The following is a 23908-nucleotide window of genomic DNA, read 5'->3' as shown; positions in this document are numbered from 1 at the left end:
TTCTTCCTCAACTTTAATAGGTTCTACTATTTTAACTTCAATGGGGGGATGATATTTAAACCACTTCTCCTTAGGGAGATCAACATGAGTAACAAATGATTCACAAAAAGAAGCTACTATCTCATAGTCAAGTCCATATTTAGTGCTAAAATCACGAAAGGCATCAGTATTCATAAAGGATTTAACACAATCAAACTTAAGGTTTATACCTGACTCCTTACCTTCTCGAGTTCAAAATCTTCAGAGTTGCGTTAAATTCTTTCCAATAAATCTCATTTGAATTCAATAGTCTTCATCATAAAAGAACTAGTACAAGAAGTATCGAGCATGGATTGATCATTATGAAAAAGCCGAGCATAAAAATTTGTATAATAATTTCTCTTGGGAGCTCGTGATTGGGGCATGAATATAACATTGACTTAAGCCTCCCCAAGCTTGAGAGATACTTTCTCCTTCACGAGGCCAAAAATTATATTTATAATTCCGATCACGATGAACCAAATGCATAGGATAAAACTTCTGATGGAATTCCAATTTCAATCGGTTGTAGTTCCATAATCCAATATCATCACATAGCATATACCATGTTAATGCCTTTCCCTTCAAAGATAAAGGTAAGACCTTCTTGTTGACAACATCCTCGGGCATACCTGCAACTTAAATAATCCACAAACTTCATCCACATAGATTAGGTGCATACCGGGATGTAATGTTCCATCTCCTGCATAAGTATTAGCTAGCAGTTTCTCTATCATACCCAAAGGAATTTCGTCATAAATATTTTTAGTAGGTGAAGTAGGTTGAGGAGAAACTCTTTGCTCTTCAGGTCGAGGTGAAGATACCCCGAACAAGCCCCTCAAAGGATTATTTTCCATAGTAACAAGTGACAGTAAATTGCAGCACACTATATAAATGTTTCCTTACCTAATTCCACTTACCAAAGGCGCTTCACTCCCCGACAATGGCGCCAGAAAAGAGTCTTGATGACCCACAAGTATAGGGGATCTATCGTAGTCCTTTCAATAAATAAGAGTGTCGAACCCAACAAGGAGCAGAAGGAAATAACAAGCGGTTTTCAGCAAGGCATTCTCTGCAAGCACTGAAATTATATCGGTAATAGATAGTTCTGTGGTAAGATAGTTCATAACGAGTAACAAGTAACAAAAGTAAACAAGGTGTAGAAAGGTGGCCCAATCCTTTTTGTAGCAAAGGACAAGCCTGTACGAACTCTTATATAAAGCAAAGCGCTCAAGTGGACACATGGGAATTATTGTTAAGCTAGTTTTCATCATGCTCATATGGTTCACGTTCGTTACTTTGATAATTTGATATGTGGGTGGACCGGTGCTTGGGTGCTTCCCTTCCTTCGAAAAGACTCCCACTTATGATTAACCCCTCTCGCAAGCATCTCCAACTACGAAAGAAGAATTAAGGTAAACCTAACCATAGCATGAAATATATGGATCCAAATCAGCTCCTTACGAAGCAACGCATAAACTAGCGTTTAAGCTTCTGTCACTCTAGCAACCCATCATCTACTTATTACTTCCCAAGGCCGCCCCCTAGGCCCAAATCATGGTGAAGTGTCATTTAGTCGACGTTCACATAACACCACTAGAGGAAAGACAACATACATCTCATCAAAATATCGAACGAATACCGAATTCACATGATTACTTATAACAAGACTTCTCCCATGTCCTCAGGAACAAACGTAGCTACTCAAAAAGCATATTCATGTTCATAATCAGAGGAGTATTAATTATCATTAAGGATCTGAACATATGATCTTCCACCGAATAAACCAACTAGCATCAACTACAAGGAGTAATCAACACTACTAGCAACCCACAGGTATCACTCTGAGGTTTTGAGACAAAGATCGGATACAAGAGATGAACTAGGGTTTGAGAGGAGATGGTGCTGGTGAAGATGTTGATGGATATTGACCCCCTCTCGATGAGAGGATCGATGGTGATGACGATGGCGATGATTTCCCCCTCCCGAAGGGAAGTTTCCCCGGCAGAACAGCTCCGCTGTAGCCCTAGATTTGTTCTGCCCAGGTCCATCCTCGAGACGGCGGTGCTTCTCCCGAAAGCTTCCTTCTGATTATCCAGGGCAATACACACCATATAACAGAACATGGGCATTGGGAGCATGCCAGGGGCCCCACAAGGACGGAGGGCGCGCCCAGGGGGGTAGGGCGCGCCCTCCACTCTTGTGGATGACAGGTGGCCCCCTCTGGTGCTTTCTTTGCCCAATTTTTTTTTATTTTCCAAAAATATTCTCCGTAAAATTTCAGGACTTTTGGAGTTGTGCAGAATAATTCTCTAATATTTCTCCTTTTCCAGTCCAGAATAGGCATAAGTATTGTGATATAACGTGTAAAAATATCCCATAATGCAATAAATATTCATATAAAAGTATGTTGCAAAATGGACGTATCAACTCCCTTAAGCTTAGACCTCGCTTGTCCTCAAGCGAAAGCCGATATTGAAAAATACGTCCACATGTTTAGAGATAGAGGTGTCGATAAAATAAAATACGTACATGAGGGCATCATGATCATCTTTAGAACAACAACATATATTGTCATATAATTTCTTATGCTAAAGTAACAATTCATTCACAAGGTAAAGTATGAATCAGAAACTTCATTGAAAACTAACAAACTATGATCTCAATCATTGAAGCAATTGCAATTTATCACAACATCAGAAAGAGTCAATATAAGAGTTTTTCAGCAAATCCTCATACTCAACTATCATTAAGTCTTTTACAATTGCTAACACTCACGCGATACTTATGGGTTCAAAGCTTCAATCGGACGCAGAGAAAGATAGGGGCTTATAGTTTCGCCTCCCAACCTTTTACCTCAAGGGTAATGTCAACAATAATACTTTATGAAGACCTACATCCGAGTGGATATATATATCTGGATCTCCTCCAACACATAGTGCTTGCCAAAGGAAAAAAGTGTAAAAGGGAAAGGCGAAGACCACCAAGACTCTTGTATTAGGGTAGAAGGTAAAAGTAAAAGATAGGCCCTTCGCTTAGGGAAGCAGAGGTTGTCATGCGCTTTTATGGTTGGATGCACAAAATCTTAATGCAAAAGAACGTCACTTTATATTGCTGCTTGTGATAAAGAACTTTATAATGCAGTTCGTCGCTTTTATTTCTTCCACCATATCTACTTTTCCAAACTCTTTTGCCCTTGTTTGGGATTCTAATTTGCATGATTTGAATGGAACTAACCCGGACTGACTCTATTTTCAGCAGAACTGTCATGGTGTTATTTTTGTGCAGAAATAAAAGTTCTCAGAATGACTTGAAACTTCACAGACATAACTTGGTTGTCATGTTGACAATGAAAGTATACCGCTGAAAATATTATTTATATCTGTTTCAAAAACTCGAGCCCTAGCACCTCTGTAAATCCCTGCTTCCCTCTGCGAAGGGCCTATCTATTTAATTTTATGTTGAGTCATCATCCTCTTATAAAAAGCACCAGTTAGAGAGCACCACTGTCATTTGTATGCATTGTTATTAATTGATATTGAGTAAGACTGTGACTGGATCTCTTTTGCCATGAATTACAATGTCTAGTCAGTCCTTGATCTTCAGGGGTGCTCTACAATTATGTTTTGCGGTCTCAGAAAGGGCTAGCGAGATACCATATTGTTATATCATATCATGATTGTTTTGAGAAAGTGTTGTCATCCGAGGTTTATTATTATTACTCGCTAGTTGATTATGCCATCGATATGAGTAAATGTGAGACCTAAATGTTATTGTGAATATGGTTAGTTCATGATCTTTGCTGAAAACTTGAATGCTGGCTTTACATATTTGCAACAACAAGATCAAACAGAGTTTGTAAAAGTTTTTCTTTATCACTTTCAGTTTGTCAACTAAATTTCTTGAGGACAAGCAATGGGTTAAGCTTAGGGGAGTTGATACGTCTCCATCGTATCTACTTTTCCAAACTCTTTTACCCTTGTTTTGGACTCTACTTTGCACGATTTGAATGGAACTAATCCGACCTGACGTTGTTTTCAGCAGAACTGCCATGGTGTTATTTTTGTGCAGAAATAAAAGTTCTCGGAATGACCTGAAACTTCAGGGAGATAAATTTTGGAATAAAGAAAAAATATTGGCAAAAGAATCAGCAGAAGGGGACCCACACCCTAGTCACAAGGGTGGGAGCGCGCCCTACCCCCTCGGCGCGCCCCCTGTCTTGTGGGCCCCCTGGACCTCCACGGACCTCAACTCCAACTCAATATATTCACGTTCAGGGACAAACAAAATCAGAGAGAAGGATTCATCTCATTTTACGATATGGAGCCGCCGCCAAGCCCTGTTCTTCCTCAGGAGGGCAGATCCGGAGTCTGTTCGGGGCTCCGGAGAGGGGAATTCATTGCCATCGTCATCATCAACCATCCTCCATAACCAATTTCATGATGCTCACCGCCATGCGTGAGTAATCCCATTGTAGGCTTGCTGGACGGTGATTGGTTGGATGATATTTACTGTGTAATCGAGTTAGTTTTGTTATGATTTGATCTCTAGTATCCATTATGTTCTAAGATTGATGTTGCTATGACTTTGCCATGCTTAATGCTTGTCACTAGGGCCCGAGTGCCATCAGTTCAGATCTGAACCTATTATGTTTTCATGAATATATGAGTGTTCTTGATCCTATCTTACAAGTTATAGTCACCTACTACATGTTATGATCCAGCAACGCCGGAGTGACAATAGTCGGGACACTTCCCGGTGATGACCGTAGTTTGAGGAGTTCATGTATTCAATAAGTGCTAATGCTTTGGTCCAGTACTCTATTAAAAGGAGGCCTTAATATCCCTTAGTTTCCATTAGGACCCCACTGCCATGGGAGGGTAGGACAAAAGATGTCATACTAGTTCTTTTCGATAAGCACGTATGACTATATTCGGAATACATGCCTACATTATATTGATGAATTGGAGCAAGTTTTGTGTCACCCTATGTTATAAATGTTCCATGATAAATGCCATCCGACATAATTATCCATCATTGATCCATTGCCTACGAGCTCGTTTCATATTGATCCTTCCTAAGTTACTTTTCCGTTACCACTATTATGATTGCTACAAAACTGCTACTATTACTTTTGCCACCGTTACCGTTACTTCCATACTACTTTGCTACTAAATACTTTGCTGCAGATATTAAGTATTTCAGGTGTGGTTGAATTGACAACTCAGCTGCTAATAGTTGAGAATATTCTTTGGCTCCCCTTGTGTCGAATCAATAAATATGCGTTGAATACTCTACCCTCGAAAACTGTTGCGATGCCCTATACTTGTGGGCTATCAATACCTTTTTCTAGCGCAGTTTCCGGGGAGCATAGCTCTATTCTCTGAGTCACTTGGGATTTATATTTGTTGATCAGTATGAGGAATTTGAAAGATCAAAGAACCAAGATTTTTCCCTCAACTACGAGGGGAGGTAAGGAACTGCCATCTAGCTCTGCACTTGATTCGCCTTCTGTTTTGAGTAAACTTGCGACACTTACACCTGCTATTGATTCCGATATGTCGCTTGTTATTGATAATGCCACTTCTGCTATGCATGATGCTTATGATGATACTACTTCTTTGCTTGATAATACTATGCCACTAGGTGAATTTCTTGATGAACAACTTGCTAGGGTTAGAGAGAATGAAATTACTGAAACTGATGATATTAATGAAAGTGATGATGAAGATTCTCCCCCTAGATATGAATTGCTTGTTTTACCTGAGGGTTATATTATGGATGAAGAAACTGCTAGAGTCTTGTTTGCTTGCAACGATAGATATGATCTTAAGAAGCTGTTAGCTAAGCTGAAAGAAAAATCTGTGAATGCTAGAATGCAATATGATCCTGCATTTGCTACTTCACCTATCTGTGTTACTGATAAGGATTATGAATTCTCTATCGATCCTAAGTTAATTACTTTGGTTGAATCTGATCCGTTCCATGGTTATGAATATGAAACTATTGTGGCACATCTTACTAAACTGAATGATATAGCCATCCTATTTACTCATGAGGAAAAAAATTGCTATTACTATATTCTTAAGTTGTTTCCTTTCTCGCTAACGGGTGATGCTAAGGTATGGTTTAATTCTCTTGCTCCTGGTTGTGTGCGTAGTCCCCAGGATATGATTTACTACTTCTCTGCAAAATATTTTCCTGCTCATAAGAAATAAGCTGCCTTGCGGGAAATATTTAACTTTGTGCAAATTAAAGAAGAGAGTCTGCCACAAGCTTGGGGAGGCTTCTCCAATTATTTAATACTTTGCCTGATCATCCTCTCAAGAAAAGTGAAATACTTGATATCTTTTATAATGGACTAACCGATGCTTCCAGAGATCACCTGGGTAGTTGTGCTAGTTGTATTTTTAGGGAAAGAAGTGTTGAGAAAGCTGAATTGCTATTGAATAATATAGTGAGCAATGATAATGATTGGACACTTCCTTAACCAACTCATAAGCCAACTCTGAAGAAAAATGGTATTCTATTTCTTAGTCCTGGAGATATTTAAGAGGCAAAGAAATCTATGAAAGAAAAAGGTATTAAAGTTGAAGATATTAAGAATTTACCGCCTATTGAAGAAATACATGGTCTTGATAACCTGACACAGGTAGTAAAGGTGATATTCTTCATAATAAGTCTGCTAGTCAAGATGAGTTTGACAACTTTATTGTTAAACAAGAAAACTTCAATGCTTATGTTGGTAGACAATTGAATGCTTATTATATGGTTGAACACTTGAGTGATTATATGTCTAGAGTTAAAAGTAATCTTAATCTTATTAATAAACATGCTTCCATGGTTACAACTCAAGTAGAACAAGTAATTAAGGCACAAGATGATTTGCTCAATGTGTTAAATAATAAGAACAATGATAATGTTGTTAGAGTTATGACAAGAGGTGGTAAAATGACTTGGGAACCTTTCTATCCTGAGGGCCATCCTAAGAGAATTGAGAAAGATTCTCAGAGAATTAATACTGATGCACCTAGTTCCTCTAATAAAAAGAAAAAGAAATCTGATAGGACTTTGGATGCTTCTAGTGAACCTGTTATTAACACACCTGAGAATCCCAATGATATTTCTATTACCGACGCTGAGCCACAATATGGTGATGAACAGGAACCTAGTGATAATGTTAATTATAATGTTCACGATGATGCTCAACCTAGTAATGATAATGACATAGAGATTGAGCCCGCTGTTGATCTTGATAACCCACAATCAAAGAATCAATGTTATGATAAGAGAGACTTCGTTGCTAGGAAGCACGGTAAGGAAAGAGGACCATGGGTTCAGAAACCCATGCCTTTTCCTCCTAAGCCATCCAAGAAAAAGGATGATGAGGATTTTGAGAACTTTGCTGAAATGATTAATGATTAGACCTATCTTTTTGCGTATGCATTTGACTGATATGCTTAAAATGCCTCCTTATGCTAAGTATATGAAAGATACTGTCACTAATAAAAGAACAATACCGGAAGCTAAAATTTCCACCATGCTTGCTAATTATACTTTTAAGGGTGGATACCAAAAAAACTTGGAGATCCAGGAGTACCAACCATACCATACTCCATTAAAAGAAACTATGTTAAAACTGCTTTATGTGATCTTGGAGCCGGTGTTAGTGTTATGTCTTTCTCCTTATATCGTAGACTTGATTTGAATAAGTTGACACCTACTGAAATCTCTTTGCAAATGGCTGATAAATCAACTGCTATACCCATCGGTATTTGTGAGGATGTGCCTGTTGTGGTTGCAAACATTACTATTTTAACGGACTTTGTTATTCTTGATATTCCCGAGGACGACAGCATGTCGATCATCCTTGGTAGACCCTTTCTGAATACTGCAGGGGCTGTTATTGATTGCAACAAAGACAATGTCACTTTTCATGTTAATGGTAATGAGTATATGGTACACTTTCCGAAGAAACAACCTCAAGTTCATAGTATCAATTCTATTGGAAAAATTTCAACTATTACTATTGGAGGTTTTGAATTCCCTCTTACTACTGTTAAAAAGAAATACGATATTCTTATTGTTGGGGACATGCATATCCCCGTTGAGGTAACTTAGTGTTATTCGAAAATTCTCCGGTTTCATATTATTCGAAAGAGGTTTGTTAACAAGATTTGATCAACCTTGTTAGTGGATTCCTTTTGATGAGCATGAGATGGATGAATTTAGAAGGCACAACTTTCTGTACCCTCCTTTTACTTTTTGTTATTTAGAATAAATAGAGCAAAAATAGTATTTTCTGTCTGTTTTCTGAATTATCCTTGTAATAAAAGAATACCCCAAAAATAAAAGTTCTCCAAATGCCCTGAAAATTTAGTATGATATTTTGTAGAATATTTGAGAATTTCTGGCACTTAGAACACACCAAGAGGCCACAACAGCTAGCCACAAGGGTGGAGGGCGCCCTACCCCCTGGCCCCCTATCTTGTGGGCCCCACATGGCCCCCCTCCACTTATTCCAGCACCCATCCACTTTGTCTTCCTCCAGAATAAATCATCCCGTAGCTCAAACTCGTGTTCTTGCTCATTTTGCTGCAATTTTCGATCTCCTTGCTCAAAGCTCCATTCACAAAATTGCTTTGGGGGATTGTTCTTCGGTATGTGACTCCTCCAATTGTCTAATTAGTTTTTGTTCTAGTGCTTTATTTATTTAAAAAAATTGTTGCTGAGGTGACCCTATTCTTGAGCTTGCATGTCAAATTTTTGTTGCTGAGGTGACCCTATTCTTGAGCTTGCATGTCAAATTTATATGGTTCCAAGTAGTTCTGATGCATGATTTAGCCTCTAGACACTTGTGGGAGTAGTTGCTATCAATCTTATTGAGTTCACTTTTATTTTGAGTCACTAAAAGTTTCAGAAATTTTCAGAGGAAGAAAATGTTGAGGAGATTGTTGAGAGGCTCCTCGAGCCGGGGTTCGAACGAAAAGGAGAGTGAAGAGAATAAATAGCCCAAGTACAACCTTCCTCGCACCACGGAGGCCTGGCCGTGTGAATGGCCAAGTGATGCATTCTTGGAGGCAACTGAAATTTATGAGGATTTCTATTATTTGGCTGAGAATGCAGGCATCACTGACTTCCTCCACGACCAGTGTGAACAATATCTCCTACTCATTAATACTTTCGTGCAAAATTTTCACTTTCATGCTAGGAGATCACCACCCTCGGTAGAATTTTGTTTATATGATGAGTATAAGGAGATGTTGCTCTATGATTTTTGTGAGGTTTGCAAGTTACCTTTTGTGGACAGCATCGAGGAACCATGTCCTATTGATGTGGAAGATTTTATTAAGGATATTATCGTAGGGGAAAGGATAAAGGTGTCGGCAGCCAGAACATCTAGTATACATTTTCCTATCCTGAGCTACTACTCATTATTTGCTAGTAAATGTTTAATTGGTCTCAGGGACAGTGAAGGCCTTAGTGCTCCCAACCTTGCCATTTTGCGCCATGCTTTACTTCATGATAAAACTTTCAGTTTAGATGCTATGGTTGCTAAACGTTGAGTTTAAATCGTACAAAGGGCACTATCTTTGGAGGTAACTATGCTTCTCGTCTTCCTAAATATTTTGAAATACCTATTAGACACTGAGAGAAAGAAGAAAAGTTGATGCCCACTATTTACTTAGATTATAAGAGTATGGTAGCACATGATTTTCTTCGCTATGATAAGGAAAAGATACTCATTTATAACCTGATATTTGACGAGGATAATTTTTAGATTGTTACCTTGCCTGCACCTATTTTGTTCGATCTTCATTCAGGCAGGTACTTTTTTTGCGTGCGGATATTCATGCATATTGGAGGGGGACACGATCCCCAGATCCAGAGCCAAAGCCATCACCTGATCCATATCAGGAGTCTATTTATCAGTGGGATCTGTAGGAGATCGCGAACTAGTGGAACCCCTAGGATCCTCCTCAGTACACCGGAGAGGGCTACTTTGATCCATGGACTTAGACCAACTTAGGCCAAAAGCCTAAGCTTGGGGGAGTACGTATTTCTCACACACATTACATTCATGTTCACACACTTATTCTAGTTGTCGGTGTTCATACCTTTTCATTGTATTATCCATGCTAGTTTATTTTCTTTTCTTGCTTTCTTCTTGTGTGTTTGAAAAACTTCGAGAAAAAACAAAAAAATTAGTTGTACCTTATAGCTAGTTTACTTTTCATGCTTGCTTAGTAGTACTATTAAAGAAAACCCCAAAAGATTTCTCGTTCTTCTTTTGCTTGTTGGGAATTTTCTCGTGTAAATAGTTTTGCTTGTTCTTTGAATTTCTTTCCTTTTCTTCGGGGGTCAAGAGGAGAATACCACGATGAAAATGATGAGTGGCTCCCATATGCATTATTGTTAATCTAATAAAGATCCCATATTACCTTGTCTTCTCCTTTGAATAAATGTTTGCAGATTCTAGCTTAGTCCAATGCATGTGCACTATTATTATTATCCACACCATTCGGTTGTGCAAGTGAAAGGCAATAATGATGATATATGATGAAATGATTGATGTGAGGAAAAGCTGGTATGAACTCGACCTATCTTGTTTTTGTAAATATGATTAGTTCATTGTTCCTGATTCAGCCTATTATGAATGAAACATGTTTGCAATGACCATTAGAGATGCTAGGAGTTTATAATGGTTTACCTTGCACACCGACATGCTATTAAAATGGTTGTGATGCAGTATGATAGGATGGTATCCTCCTTTGAATGATTCGAGTGACTTGACTTGACACATGTTCACGCACGTAGTTGAAACAAAATCAACATAGCCTCCACGATATTTATGTTCATGGTGATTTATATCCTACTCATGCTTGCACTCATTGTTGGTTAATCTTAATGCATGTTTATGACTGTGTGGCTCTCTAGTTGGTCGCTTCCCAGTCTCTTTCTAGCCTTCACCTGTACTAAGCTGGAATACTACTTGTGCATCCACTTCCATAAACCCCAAAGTTGTTTCATATGAGTCCACTAGACCTACCTATATGCGGTATTTACCTGCCGCTCCGAGTAAATTTGCATGTGCCAAACTCTAAACCTTCAAATGAAATTTTGTATGCTCGAATCGCTCAAGTAGCAACTAGAGTTGTCTATATCTTCCATGCTAGGGGGTATTCTCATGATGAGTGGACTCCGCTCATCATTCACGAGAAATGGCCGGTAATCGGGATGCCCAGTCCCATGCTCAAATCAAATCAAAATAATTGTAAAGAAAACTCCCCTAGGATTGTTGTTAGTTGGACGGTACCAGTTGTTTCTGACCAGCTGTGGAATGTGCTTGTTGGTGGTGGGGAGGTATAAACTTTACCAATCAATTTGGGAACCGCCTATAATGTATGTAGCATGGAAGATACCGAGATCTCTTGGTGTTTATGTTGACAATGAAAGTATACCGCTCAAAATATTATTTATCTCTGTTTCAAAAACTCGAGATCTGGCACCTCGGTAAATCCCTGCTTCCCTCTATGAAGGGCCTATCTATTTAATTTTATGTTGAGTCATCATCCTCTTATGAAAAGGACCAGCTAGAGAGCACCACTGTCATTTGTATGCATTGTTATTAATTGATATTGAGTATGACTATGACTGGATCTCTTTTGCCATGAATTACAATGTCTAGTCAGTCCTTGATCTTCAGGGGTGCTCTGCATTTATGTTTTGCGGTCTCAGAAAGGGCTAGCGAGATACCATTTTGTTATATCATATCATGATTTTTTTGAGAAAATATTGTGATCCGAGGTTTATTATTTTTACTCGCTAGTTGATTATGCCATCGATATGAGTAAATGTGAGACCCAAATGTTATTGTGAATATGGTTAGTTCATGATCTTTGCTGAAAACTTGAATGCTGGCTTTACATATTTGCAACAACAAGATCAAACAGAGTTTGTAAAAGTTTTTCTTTATCACTTTTAGTTTGTCAACTGAATTGCTTGAGGACAAGCAATGGGTTAAGCTTGGGGGAGTTGATACGTCTTCATCGTATCTACTTTTCCAAACTCTTTTGCGCTTGTTTTGGACTCTAATTTGCATGATTTGAATGGAACTAACCCGGACTGACGTTGTTTTCAGCAGAACTGCCATGGTGTTATTTTTGTGCAGAAATAAAAGTTCCCAGAACGACCTAAAACTTCACGGAGATAAATTTTGGAATAAATGAAAAATATTGGCGAAAGAATCAGCCGAAGGGGACCCACACCCTAGCCACAAGGGTGGGGCGCGCCCTACTTCCCTGGGCACGCCCCCTGTCTTGTGGGCCCCCTGGACCTCCACCGACCTCAACTCCAACTCCATATATTCACGTTCAGGGACCAAAAATCAGAGAGAAGGATTCATCTTGTTTTATGATATGGAGCCGCTGCCAAGCCCTGTTCTTCCTCGGGAGGGCAGATGTGGAGTCCGTTCGGGGCTCCGGAGAGGGGAATTCGTCGCCATCATCATCATCAACCATCCGCCATAACCAATTTCATGATGCTCACCGCCGTGCGTGAGTAATCCTATTGTAGGCTTGCTGGACGGTGATGGGTTGGATGATATTTACCGTGTAATCGAGTTAGTTTTGTTACGGTTTGATCCCTAGTATCTATTTAAATACATTATAACTGAGCACTTTTCCTGCCCTCTCAGTCCATTGGCATTCCTATCCGTTGGATCATCACTTTTGGACCTCCTTGGCCATCGGATTTGCTCTTAATACTCGCGTATAGGCTAACTCGTGCGTCACGCTGCGCTAGCCTTCTCGGGCCGCTGCTCCGGTGGTTTTTTTGGGCGTCTGGGATTAAATTGGGTCTACAGGGCCTGTAACAGCTTCCCGTCTGCTGCTTGGTCGCGCCTGGGCCACGCAATTGTAGAATTGTGGGCTCCAAGAGACCGAAATTGAGCCCGTAGGTTAATTGGGCCCTCTCTCTCCACCGCACAGCCCATCTTGCGATTCTCATGAGTGATGACGCCTCTACGAAGAAAAAACATACAAACTCTCTCTTCTCCGACCTCTGCTCTCTCACGAGGCGGCGAACCCTAGCTGCCCCCATCGCTGCCAGATCCTATTGCTCTTCCCCACCCCCTACGCCAGTGAGTTCCCGCCTCCCACCTCGTCCGACTCACCTTCTCATGCTCCACTAATTCGATCGCGTCCTGCCCTCCCCTTCGTGTCCCAGCAGATTATCTGCGCCACCACGACGTCGATCCCCCCAGCCGCCCACGACTCCGCTGCCTCCTCCTGTCACTTTTTTGTGCTGTGCAAAGGGGAGATGAAGATGAGAGGGCAAACGACCCCGAGAATAGGAGGGCAAATTTAACTAATACAAAGCAGAGGCTTGGAACGCCATGGACATGTGCTTGTGTTGGCTTGATGCCACTTCGCTACTGCACGTTTTGGCATAGGTTCAGCCCCTCTCCTATCACTTTGTCCATCCGAAATGATTGTTGTATTGAAAATATTTATCACTTGCAGTTCTAAAATGAAAATCCTGGTATTTAGTGCTACCAGCTGCTTGAAGCAAATAATTACATTAGTACATTTGCTGGAGTAGGACGATGTGAAATAATAATGTTTGTTTTATATAATTAGTAACTTAAGAATACATCTAAATTAACTGCTGTCAAGATACCAATTAGTGGCAGGGATGAAGCTATTTCAGGATTAAGATGTACGGATTGCTGAATCCATCAGAATCTAGGAACATTTCAGTGACTCCTTTTTTCTTTACTATGCAGTTGTCTGTATTGATAATTATCTGTATCTTGCAAACCTACTTTTTGTTAATGTACTGTAAGATTCTAATATAAATATCAGTAATGTTCTTTCTGGCACACAACAATGTAGTTTAATAAAGAGGATAAATGTTGCAAAAAAGCTGATAAAAATAAAATAATAAACTTCCGCTCTTGTGTAGATTGTTAGGAGATGTTGGTCGATAGAGTTAAATGAAGCGAGCCCTTATTAGAACATCATGATCTTTCATGCAGTGGAATCTCACCTTCCGCGTTGCCAGATGTTCGCGTGGGCGCCAGTGCCATCCCCTCACTGACGCTCTTGCGGCAACAACGGGTGTTGGTCTGCTGGTCGCCTCAACAAACAACGGGCATTGGTCCGATTGTTGCCTCAACGAGCAAAATGTTTTGTACTCATTGCTGCAGATTTTCCTTGCACACTCAATGTTTGTACTCCATCTGATGTTGTTTCCGCTCTTAATTTGCTGCAGGTACTTTCTCTCAGGTGCAGGAAACTGGTTCTGTTGTATTGGTTCAACGAGTTCCTCGAGGCTGGCTCTAAGTTTTTGATTGCAAAGGTCAGGTCAGTTAAAGTGGAATGTCGTATCCTATCCAACAACCAAGTATTACCTTCATACGATTGCTTAGTTTCCATGGTTTTTGTGTTCATAGTGACTCATGCCATGCTACTGCTGGATATCATTGTTGTTGTATATGAACCAGGTCGAATAGGCCGGTAGATCCATTTTGCATATGCAAAATGTGAGCATTTTGTTGTAAATCTTCCCAAACACTCTTAATTTATTTCCAATATTAAATGATATATCTACTGTTTGTACAGATTTGCAAAGAAGAGAGAATTATTGAATATCTGCTGCTTCCAGTGTATGCCTGATTGTGGATATTTTTTAGCAATTGGATAGTTTCTAGAAGTTCTGAATTGAATATGATGGTAATAAATTTCTATGTGCATGCGTAATGACAATGTATTTTACTAGAGGTTTGAGAAATTGAATTTACCATTCTGACAAATACATATTAAGGATAGTCGTACTTCTTGAAAATCGAGCAAGGTTTAAGAAAATCTCGATCCTCTGAGAATTAGCAGAACAATTACCTCAGTGTGCAAATTAGTATGATGATCATTGATCAGAGGTACATGCATACATGATTCTGCTTATAATATTGTCTATGTCTGGATTTCAGATTTGGAAATTCTGTCACCTGTCATGAAGTAGTGTACGATGGCAAAGCATAGCTTTCCATTTATCTACCCTGGCTGGGTTAATCCTTACAATCGTGTTTCTCCGCTTTAACTTATAATGCTTGCATTTTTTTTGCAAATTTCCGTTTTAGGTCACTGCCATTCATCCACTCAATAAAGGCTAGCTGTTGTTCCGTGATCAAGGCTTAATTTTGAAATGAGTTTTGGAATATTCATAGTCGAGTGGAAAGTATAAATCGAATCGAGCTAGAGTTGGACACATACAATTGTAAGAAACTAAGAAGACCTATCAGCTTATTAATTTTCTTTTCGATTATTACGTTATTATTGATTGGTGTACCTCTTTTTTGAAAAGGAAAAGGAAAACTTTTGTGAAACAATTTATTTCATTCTATTTTATATTTCTCTATAGTTTGTCCTCCAATTATGCTTGGTCTTTATTCCATGTATTTACACATGATTTTTGATTATTCTCCCATAAAAAAGGATGCCTTCATGGTCAGAGCCTTGCCATTCACTCCACGATTAGAGGGTGCACTTCTGCAAATGGTCAACGACCTTTTGCAAATGGTGCCAAATATGGAATTTTCTCCAATCATCACATATTTTCTGCTTTGTGCTCTCATGTATGTGCGGAAATTAGAAGAGGTATACAAATCTTACACTATAGCACTTGATACAATGTTTCTTTCCATCGCAACATTGAAGTGTGCGGGCTTCACTTCCATATTGATGTTATGTAAGTGTCCAGTTTGAGAAACAGTGTTTTCTTATTTTTATTCAAGGTAATGGAAGTAGATATGCCATGTTTGCAGTATTCCATTGGCATGTCTGTTCAACTATTGGGTAACAAACAGTCAACAGAGTTCGCCCATACATGCAGATTAGATGGTTGATGTGCATACATTAATTTCAATCAGATGGTGGATAGTTCCTACAGATACGAGTAACGTAGTATATGTTGGGATCTTGACTTACATAGGTTGCTTTTGTAGTAATTCAGTATATGTATTCATTTTATCAAGACAAATGCTATTGTGTGATCAAATAATTGCTAAATATTGATATTCTATGGTTGTGTGCAAAAAGTGGTGGTACGTTGTTGTGATCTTTTGGCAGATTGTTCATTATTGCTACTAGTTAAAATTTAGTCTTCTGTTACTGTTTAATACATGGTTCATTTTTACAAATCTTCCTACATATTTTGGGAATATATTTACAAAATTCCTATCAATGCATTGTAGAATTGGATGGGTGCGGCAACGCGCGCCTTCGATGATCTAGTTATGTTCTAAGATTGATGTTGCTATGACTTTGCCATGCTTATGCTTGTCACTAGGGCCCGAGTGCCATGATTTCAGATATGAACCTATTATGTTTTCATGAATATATGAGTGTTCTTGATCCTATATATATCTTGCAAGTTATAGTCACCTACTACATGTTATGATCTGGCAACGCCTGAGTGACAATAGTCGGGACATTTCCCGGTGATGACCGTAGTTTGAGGAGTTCATGTATTCACTAAGTGCTAATGCTTTGCTCCGGTACTCTATTAAAAGGAGGCCTTAATATCCATTAGTTTCCATTAGGACCCCGCTGCCATGGGAGGGTAGGACAAAAGATGGCATGCAAGTTCTTTTCCATAAGCACGTATGACTATATTCGGAATACATGCCTACATTATATTGATGAATTGGAGCTAGTGCTGTGTCACCCAATGTTATAACTGTTGCATAATGAATGTCATCCAACATAATTATCCATCATTGATCCATTGCCTACGAGCTTGTTTCATATTGATCTTTGCTAAGTTACTTTTTCATTACCATTGTTACGATTGCTACAAAACTACTACTGTTCCTTTTGCCACCATTGCCGTTACTTCCATACTATTTTGCTGTAGATATTTAGTCTTTCAGGTGTGGTTTAATTGACAACTCAGCTGCTAATACTTGAGAATATTTTTTAGCTCCCCTTGTGTCGACTCAATAAATTTGGGTTGAATACTCTACCTCGAAAACTGTTGCGATCCCCTATACTTTTGGGTTATCAACCAGCAAGTTTGAAATCATAATTGAGCTCTTTAATAGCCCAATATGCCTTATGTTCTAGTTCAAGAGGTAAGTGACAAGCCTTTACATAAACCATTTTATACGGAGACATACCCATAGGATTTTTATAAGCAGCTCTATAAGCCCATATTGCATCATCAAGTTTCTTAGACCAATTCTTTCTAGATCTATTAACAGTCTTTTGCAAAATCAATTTAATCTCTCTATTGCTCAAATCTAGTTGACCACTAGACAGGGGATGATATGGAGATGTGATTCTATGGTTGACATCATATTTAGCAAGCATTTTACGGAAACCACCATCAGTCATTAAATATCTAGGGACTCCAAACCTCGGAAAAATAACTTCTTTAAGCATCTTAATAGAGGTGTTATGATAAACACTACTAGTTGGAATAGCTTCTACCCACTTAGTAACGTAATCAACAACAACTAAAATATGTGTACACCCATTAGAGGAAGGAAAAAGGTCCCATATAATCAAAGCCCCAAACATCAAATGGTTCAATAACAAGTGAATAATTCATAAGGTTTCCTGACGTCTACTAATATTACCAATTCTTTGACATTCATCACAAGACAAGACAAACTTACGAGCATCATTGAAGAGAGTAGGCCAATAAAAACCAACTTGCAATACCTTGTGTGTAGTTCTATCTCCAGCATGGTGTCCTCTGCAAGACTCGGAGTGGCACTTGCGTAGGATCTGTCCCTGTTCATGCTCAGGTACACAACGTCTAATAACACCATCTACTCCTTCTTTATAAAGGTGTGGGTCACCCGAAAAGTAATGTCTTAAATCACAGAAAAACTTTTTCTTTTGCTGGTATGTGAAACTAGATGGTATAAATTTAGCGACAATGTAATTAGCAAAATCAACATACCATGGAGTATTGCGAGAAGCATTTATGAAAGCTAATTGCTCATCAGGAAAGCTATCATCAATAGGTAGTGGGTCATCAAGAACATTTTCTAACCTAGACAAGTTGTCTGTAACGGGGTTCTCAGCTCCTTTTCTATCAATAATAATATGCAAATCAAATTCTTGTAATAAGAGAACCCATCTAATAAGTATAGGTTTAACATCTTTCTTTTCCATAAGATATTTAATAGCGGCATGATCAGTGTGAACAGTTACTTTGGAATCAACAATATAAGATCTAAACTTATCACAAGCGAAAACAACTGCTTAAAATTCTTTTCCAGTAGTAGCATAATTTCGCCGGGCACTGTCTAGAGTTTTACTAGCATAATGAATAACATTCCATATCTTATCAACTCTTTATCCTAGAACAACAGCAGCAGCATAATCAGTAGCATCACACATAATTTCAAAGGGTAAATTCCAATCAGGTGGCTGAACAATAGGTGCAGAAATCAAGGCTTTCTTAAGTATTTCAAATGCTTCTACACAATCATCATCAAAAACAAAAGGAACATCTTTTTGCAAGAGATTAGTGAGAGCCCTAGAAATTTTAGAGAAGTCTTTAATAAACTTCCTATTGAAACCAGCATGACCAAGGAAACTTCTTATACCTTTGATATCTTTAGGACACGACATCTTTTCAATAGCATCTACTTTAGCTTTATCAACTTCATACCTCTAAGAATTTTTATGCCCCAAGACAATACCTTCATTAACCATAAAGTAGCACTTCTCCCAATTCAAGACGAGATTAGTTTCTTCACATCTCTGCAAAACTCGATCAAGGTTGCTTAAGCAATCATCAAAAGAAGTTCCCTAAACGGAGAAATCATCAATGAAAACCTCAACAATCTTTCCACAAAAGTCAGATAATATAGCAGTCATACATCTTTTAAAGGTAGCAGGTGCATTGCATAAACCAAAAGGTATACGTCTCTAAGCAAAGGTACCGAAAGGGCAAGTAAAAGTGGTCTTTTCCTGATCATCTTTTGACATAGATATTTGAGAGAAACCAGAATAACCATCTGGAAAGCAGAAATGTGTATGTTTGGATAGTCTTTATAGCATTTGATCAATAAAAGGTAGAGGGTAATGATCTTTTCTAGCAGCTTTGTTTAATTTGCGAAAATCAATTGTCATTCTATAACCTGTAACAATTATTTGTGGAATTAATTCATTCTTATCATTAGGAACAACAGTACTGTTGTTTAATTTGTGAAAATCAATTGTCATTCTATAACCTGTAACAATTCTTTGTGGAATTAATTCATTCTTATCATTAGGAACAACAGTAATATCTACCTTCTTAGGGATACAGTGAACGGGACTTACCCATTTACTATCAGCAATATGATAAATTATACCTGCCTCCAGAAGCTTTAGTATTTTATTTCTTACCACGTCTTTCATTTTAGGATTTAACCTTTGTTGGTGAGCAACAACTGGTTTAGCATCAACCTCCAAATTAATTGTGTGCTGACATAGAGTGGGACTAATGCCCTTAAGATCATCAAGAGTATATTCAATAGCGGCACGGTGCTTCTTCAGAGTTTTCAATAGCTTCTTTTCTTCATGCTTTGAAAGGTTATCACTAATAATAACATGATATATCTTCTTTTCATCTAGATAAGAATATTTCAAGGTATCAGGTAATTGTTTAAGCTCAAACACGAGATCACCCTTGGGTGGAGGAGGATCCCCAAGGATTTCAACAGGCAAATATTGTTTCAAAATAGGTCCTGGATTAAAGAATATTTCATCTATTTCCCTTCTTTCATTCATAAACATATCATTTTCATGGTCTAGTAAATATTGTTCTAAAGGATCAGTAGGAGGCATGACAATGCAAGCAAGACCAATAATTTCATCCTTACTAGGCAATTCTTTATCATGGGGTTATCTACAAAATTTAGAGAAATTAAAATCATGAGACATATCCCCTCAGCCCACAATAACAATATCTTTCTCGCTGCCTATCTTAGCATTAACAGTATTCAAGAAAGGTCTGCCAAATATAATGGGACAAAAATCATCTTGTGGGGAACCAAGAACAAGAAAATCAGTAGGGTATTTTATTTTCCCACACAAGACTTCAACATCTCTAACAATCCCAATTGGTGATATAGTATCTCTATTGGCAAGCTTAATAGTAACATCAATATCTTCCATCTCGGCAGGTGCAATATCATTCATAATTTCTTGATATAAGGTATAAGGAATTGCACTCATACTAGCACCCACATCACATAAGCCATGATAACAATGATCTCCTATTTTAACAGAAACAATAGGCATGCCAACAATGGTATATGTTTATCTTTAGTATCGGGTTTAGCAATTCTAGCAGCTTCATCACAGAAATAAATAACATGCCCATCAATATTATCGACTAAGAGATCTTTAACCATAGCAATACTAGGTTCAACTTTAATTTTTTTCAGGGGGTGCAGGTGTTCTAGTATAACTGTTACGAACCCCAGTTGAAGCTTTAACATGATCCTTTATTCTAACAGGAAAAGGTGGTTTCTCAATATAAGTAGTAGGAACAATAGGATCAACATTATAGGTAATAATTTCTTCCTCAACTTTAATAGGTTCTACTATTTTAACTTCAATGGGAGGATGATATTTAAACCACTTCTCCTTAGGGAGATCAACATGAGTAGCAAATGATTCACAAAAAGAAGGTACTATCTCATAGTCAAGTCCATATTTAGTGCTAAAATCACGAAAGGCATCGGTATTCATAAAGGATTTAACACAATCAAACTTAAGGTTTATACCTGACTCCTTACCTTCATCGAGTTCCGAATCTTCAGAGTTGCGTTAAATTCTTTCCAATAAATCTCATTTGAATTCAATAGTCTTCATCATAAAAGAACTAGTACAAGAAGTATCGAGCATGGACTGATCATTATGAGAAAGCCGAGCATAAAATTTTTGAATAATAATTTTCTTGGGAGCTCGTGATTGGGGCATGAATATAAAATTGACTTAAGCTTCCCCCAAGCTTGAGCGATACTTTCTCCTTCACGAGGCCAAAAATTATATATATAATTCCGATCACGATGAACCGGATGCATGGGATAAAACTTCTGATGAAATTCCAATTTCAATCGGTTGTAGTTCCATGATCAAATATCATCCCATAGCTTATACCATGTCAATGTCTTTCCCTCAAAGATAAAGGGAAGACCTTCTTCTTTACAACATCCTCGGGCATACCTACAAGCTTAAATAATCCACAAACATCAGCCACATAGATTAGGTGCATATCGGGATGTAATGTTCAATCTCCTGCATAAGTATTAGCTAGCAGTTTCTCTATCATACCCGAAGGAATTTCATAATAAATATTTTCAGTAGGTGCAGTAGGTTGAGGAGCAACTCTTTGCTCTTTCGGTCGAGGTGAAGATACCTCGAACAAGCCCCTCAAAGGATTATTTTTCATAGTAACAAGTGACAGTAAATTTCAGCACACTATATAAATGTTTTCTTACCAAATTCCACTAACCAAAGGCGCTTCACTCCCCGGCAACGGCGCCAGAAAAGAGTTTTGATGACCCACAAGTATAGGGGATCTATCATAGTCCTTTTGATAAGTAAGAGCATCAAACCCAACGAGGAGCAGAAGGAAATAACAAGCGATTTTCAGCAAGGTATTCTCTGCAAGCACTGAAATTATCGGTAACAGATAGTTTTGTGATAAGATAGTTCGTAACGGGTAACAATTAACAAAAGTAAACAAGGTGCAGCAAGGTGGCCCAGTCCTTTTTGTAGCGAAGGACAAGCCTGGACGAACTCTTATATAAAGCAAAGTGCTCCCGAGGACACATGGGAACTATTGTCTAGCTAGTTTTCATCATGCTCGAATGATTCACGTTCGTTACTTTGATAATTTGATATGTGGGTGGACCGGTGCTTGGATGCTGCCCTTCCTTGTACAAGCCTCCCACTTGTGATTAACCCCTCTCGCAAGCATCCGCAACTACGAAAGAAGAATTTAGATAAACCTAACCATAGCATGAAACATATGGATCCAAATCAGCCCCTTACAAAGCAACGCATAAACTAGGGTTTAAGCTTCTGTCACTCTAGCAACCGATTCACCTAGGCCCAAATCATGGTGAAGTGTCATGTAGTCGACGTTCACATAACACCACTAGAGGAAAGACAACATACATCTCATCAAAATGTTGAACGAATACCGAATTCACATGATTACTTATAACAAGACTTCTCCCATGTCCTCAGGAACAAATGTAACTACTCACAAAGCATATTCATGTTCATAATCAGAGGAGTATTAATTATCATTAAGGATCTGAACATATGGTCTTCCACCGAATAAACCAACTAGCATCAACTACAAGGAGTAATCAACACTACTAGCAACCCACATGTACCAATCTGAGGTTTTGACACAAAGATCAGATACAAGATATGAACTAGGGTTTGAGAGGAGATGGTGCTGGTGAAGATGTTGATGGAGATTGACCCTCTCTCGATGAGATGATCGACGGTGATGACGATGGCGATGATTTTCCCCTCCCGAAGGGAAGTTTCCCCGGCAGAACAGCTCCGACGGAGCCCTAGATTGGTTCTGCCCAGATTCCGCCTTGAGATGGCGGCACTTCATCTAGAAAGCTTCCTTCTGTTTTTTTCCAGGTCAAAACACACCATATAGTAGAAGATGGGCATCGGGGGCCTGCCAGGGGGCCCACAAGGACGGAGGGCGCGCCCTCCACCCTTGAGAATAGCAGGTGGCCCCCTCTCGTGCTTTCTTCGCCCAACATTTTTTATATTTTTCGTATTTTCCGTGAAGTTTCAGGACTTTTGGAGTTGTGCGGAATAGGTCTCTAATATTTGCTCCTTTTCCAATCCAGAATTCCAGCTGTCGGCATTCTCCTTCTTCACATAAACCTTATAAAATAAGAGAGAATAGGCATAAGTATTGTGATACAACATGTAATAATAGCCCATAATGCAATAAATATTCATATAAAAGCATGATGCAAAATGGACGTATCAGGAGGTGTGGACTGCGTGCCGCGGCGCGATAGCCCTAAGGGGTGACCCAGAGGCGGCGACGGCTATAGGGGTAGCCGGCGGGAGGATCTCAGGGTGGCGGCATGGACCGTGCGCCGTGACACGACAGCCCAAAGGGCGGCGGCGGGAGCGGCGCGTGGGTCGGGGAAGCCGGCAGGAAGACCTCAGACGGTGACGCAGCAATGCGAAGGGACGACACGACGGCAACCGGTGGCTCGATCGGCGGTAGGCCCGTGCTCGGGGACGTGCTTGGCGAAGACAGGTGCGTGATCGGTTGATCAGACCGATGGCGACGCTGTAGGCACCATGGGCGGGACGATGCGCAGCTCGGAGTCGATGGCGATGTTGTTGGTGATGTCCCGGGCGACGAAAACGAAGAGAGGCCGGCGATGGAGACCGCGCGGACGAGTGGCCGGCAGCGACACACGAAGGCGTCCCTTGGGCGTGGTGTCCAGACTTACCGCATGGTTTATGAAGAAGCATCCGGTGTAGTCGACGCCGATGTTGGAGTAGAGGTGCGGGCGTCGATGGCGGTAGCGGGCAACGCAAACCGATCAAGCATAGATCGGAAAAGCAAAAAGAAAACGCCGATCAAGATGACCGGTGGGAGAGAGAAAAACCCAAAGCAACGGCTCGGGGAAAAGACTCACTAGGGCAGCCGGTCAACATGACCGGCGGACAAACCCTAGGTACGGTGGGCGCGGCCCCCCGCGGCGGTCATGGAGACCGATCTCCCCGGGGGCAGCGCGCGGTGTGGAAGCGGCGGGCGGTGGCTTGGGTTTGGATCGGTTAGGCCAATACCATGTTAGAAGGGAGAGAGAGGGATTGATGAT

At 39.6% G+C, this 23908-nt stretch overlaps 1 long non-coding RNA gene across 4 annotated transcripts; it reads left to right on the top strand.

Annotated features, from left to right (window-relative positions):
- The first annotated feature begins 13051 nt into the window (after window positions 1-13051).
- Window positions 13052-15836, top strand: LOC123137443 (uncharacterized). 4 transcript variants are annotated; one of them, XR_006468303.1, is made up of 3 exons: window positions 13052-13159; window positions 13249-13471; window positions 14057-15836. It is a non-coding gene; the product is annotated as an uncharacterized lncRNA (long non-coding RNA). The 4 variants fall into 4 exon arrangements; XR_006468300.1 differs by having other exon boundaries at window positions 13070-13471; window positions 14057-14206; window positions 14293-15836; XR_006468301.1 differs by having other exon boundaries at window positions 13070-13471; window positions 14057-15294; window positions 15513-15836.
- Window positions 15837-23908: the final 8072 nt, after the last annotated feature.

The sequence above is a fragment of the Triticum aestivum genome, chromosome 6B (assembly GCF_018294505.1).
Source record: "Triticum aestivum cultivar Chinese Spring chromosome 6B, IWGSC CS RefSeq v2.1, whole genome shotgun sequence".
NCBI classification, from domain to species: Eukaryota; Viridiplantae; Streptophyta; class Magnoliopsida; order Poales; family Poaceae; genus Triticum; species Triticum aestivum.
This window is presented reverse-complemented; position numbering and strand designations above follow the sequence as displayed.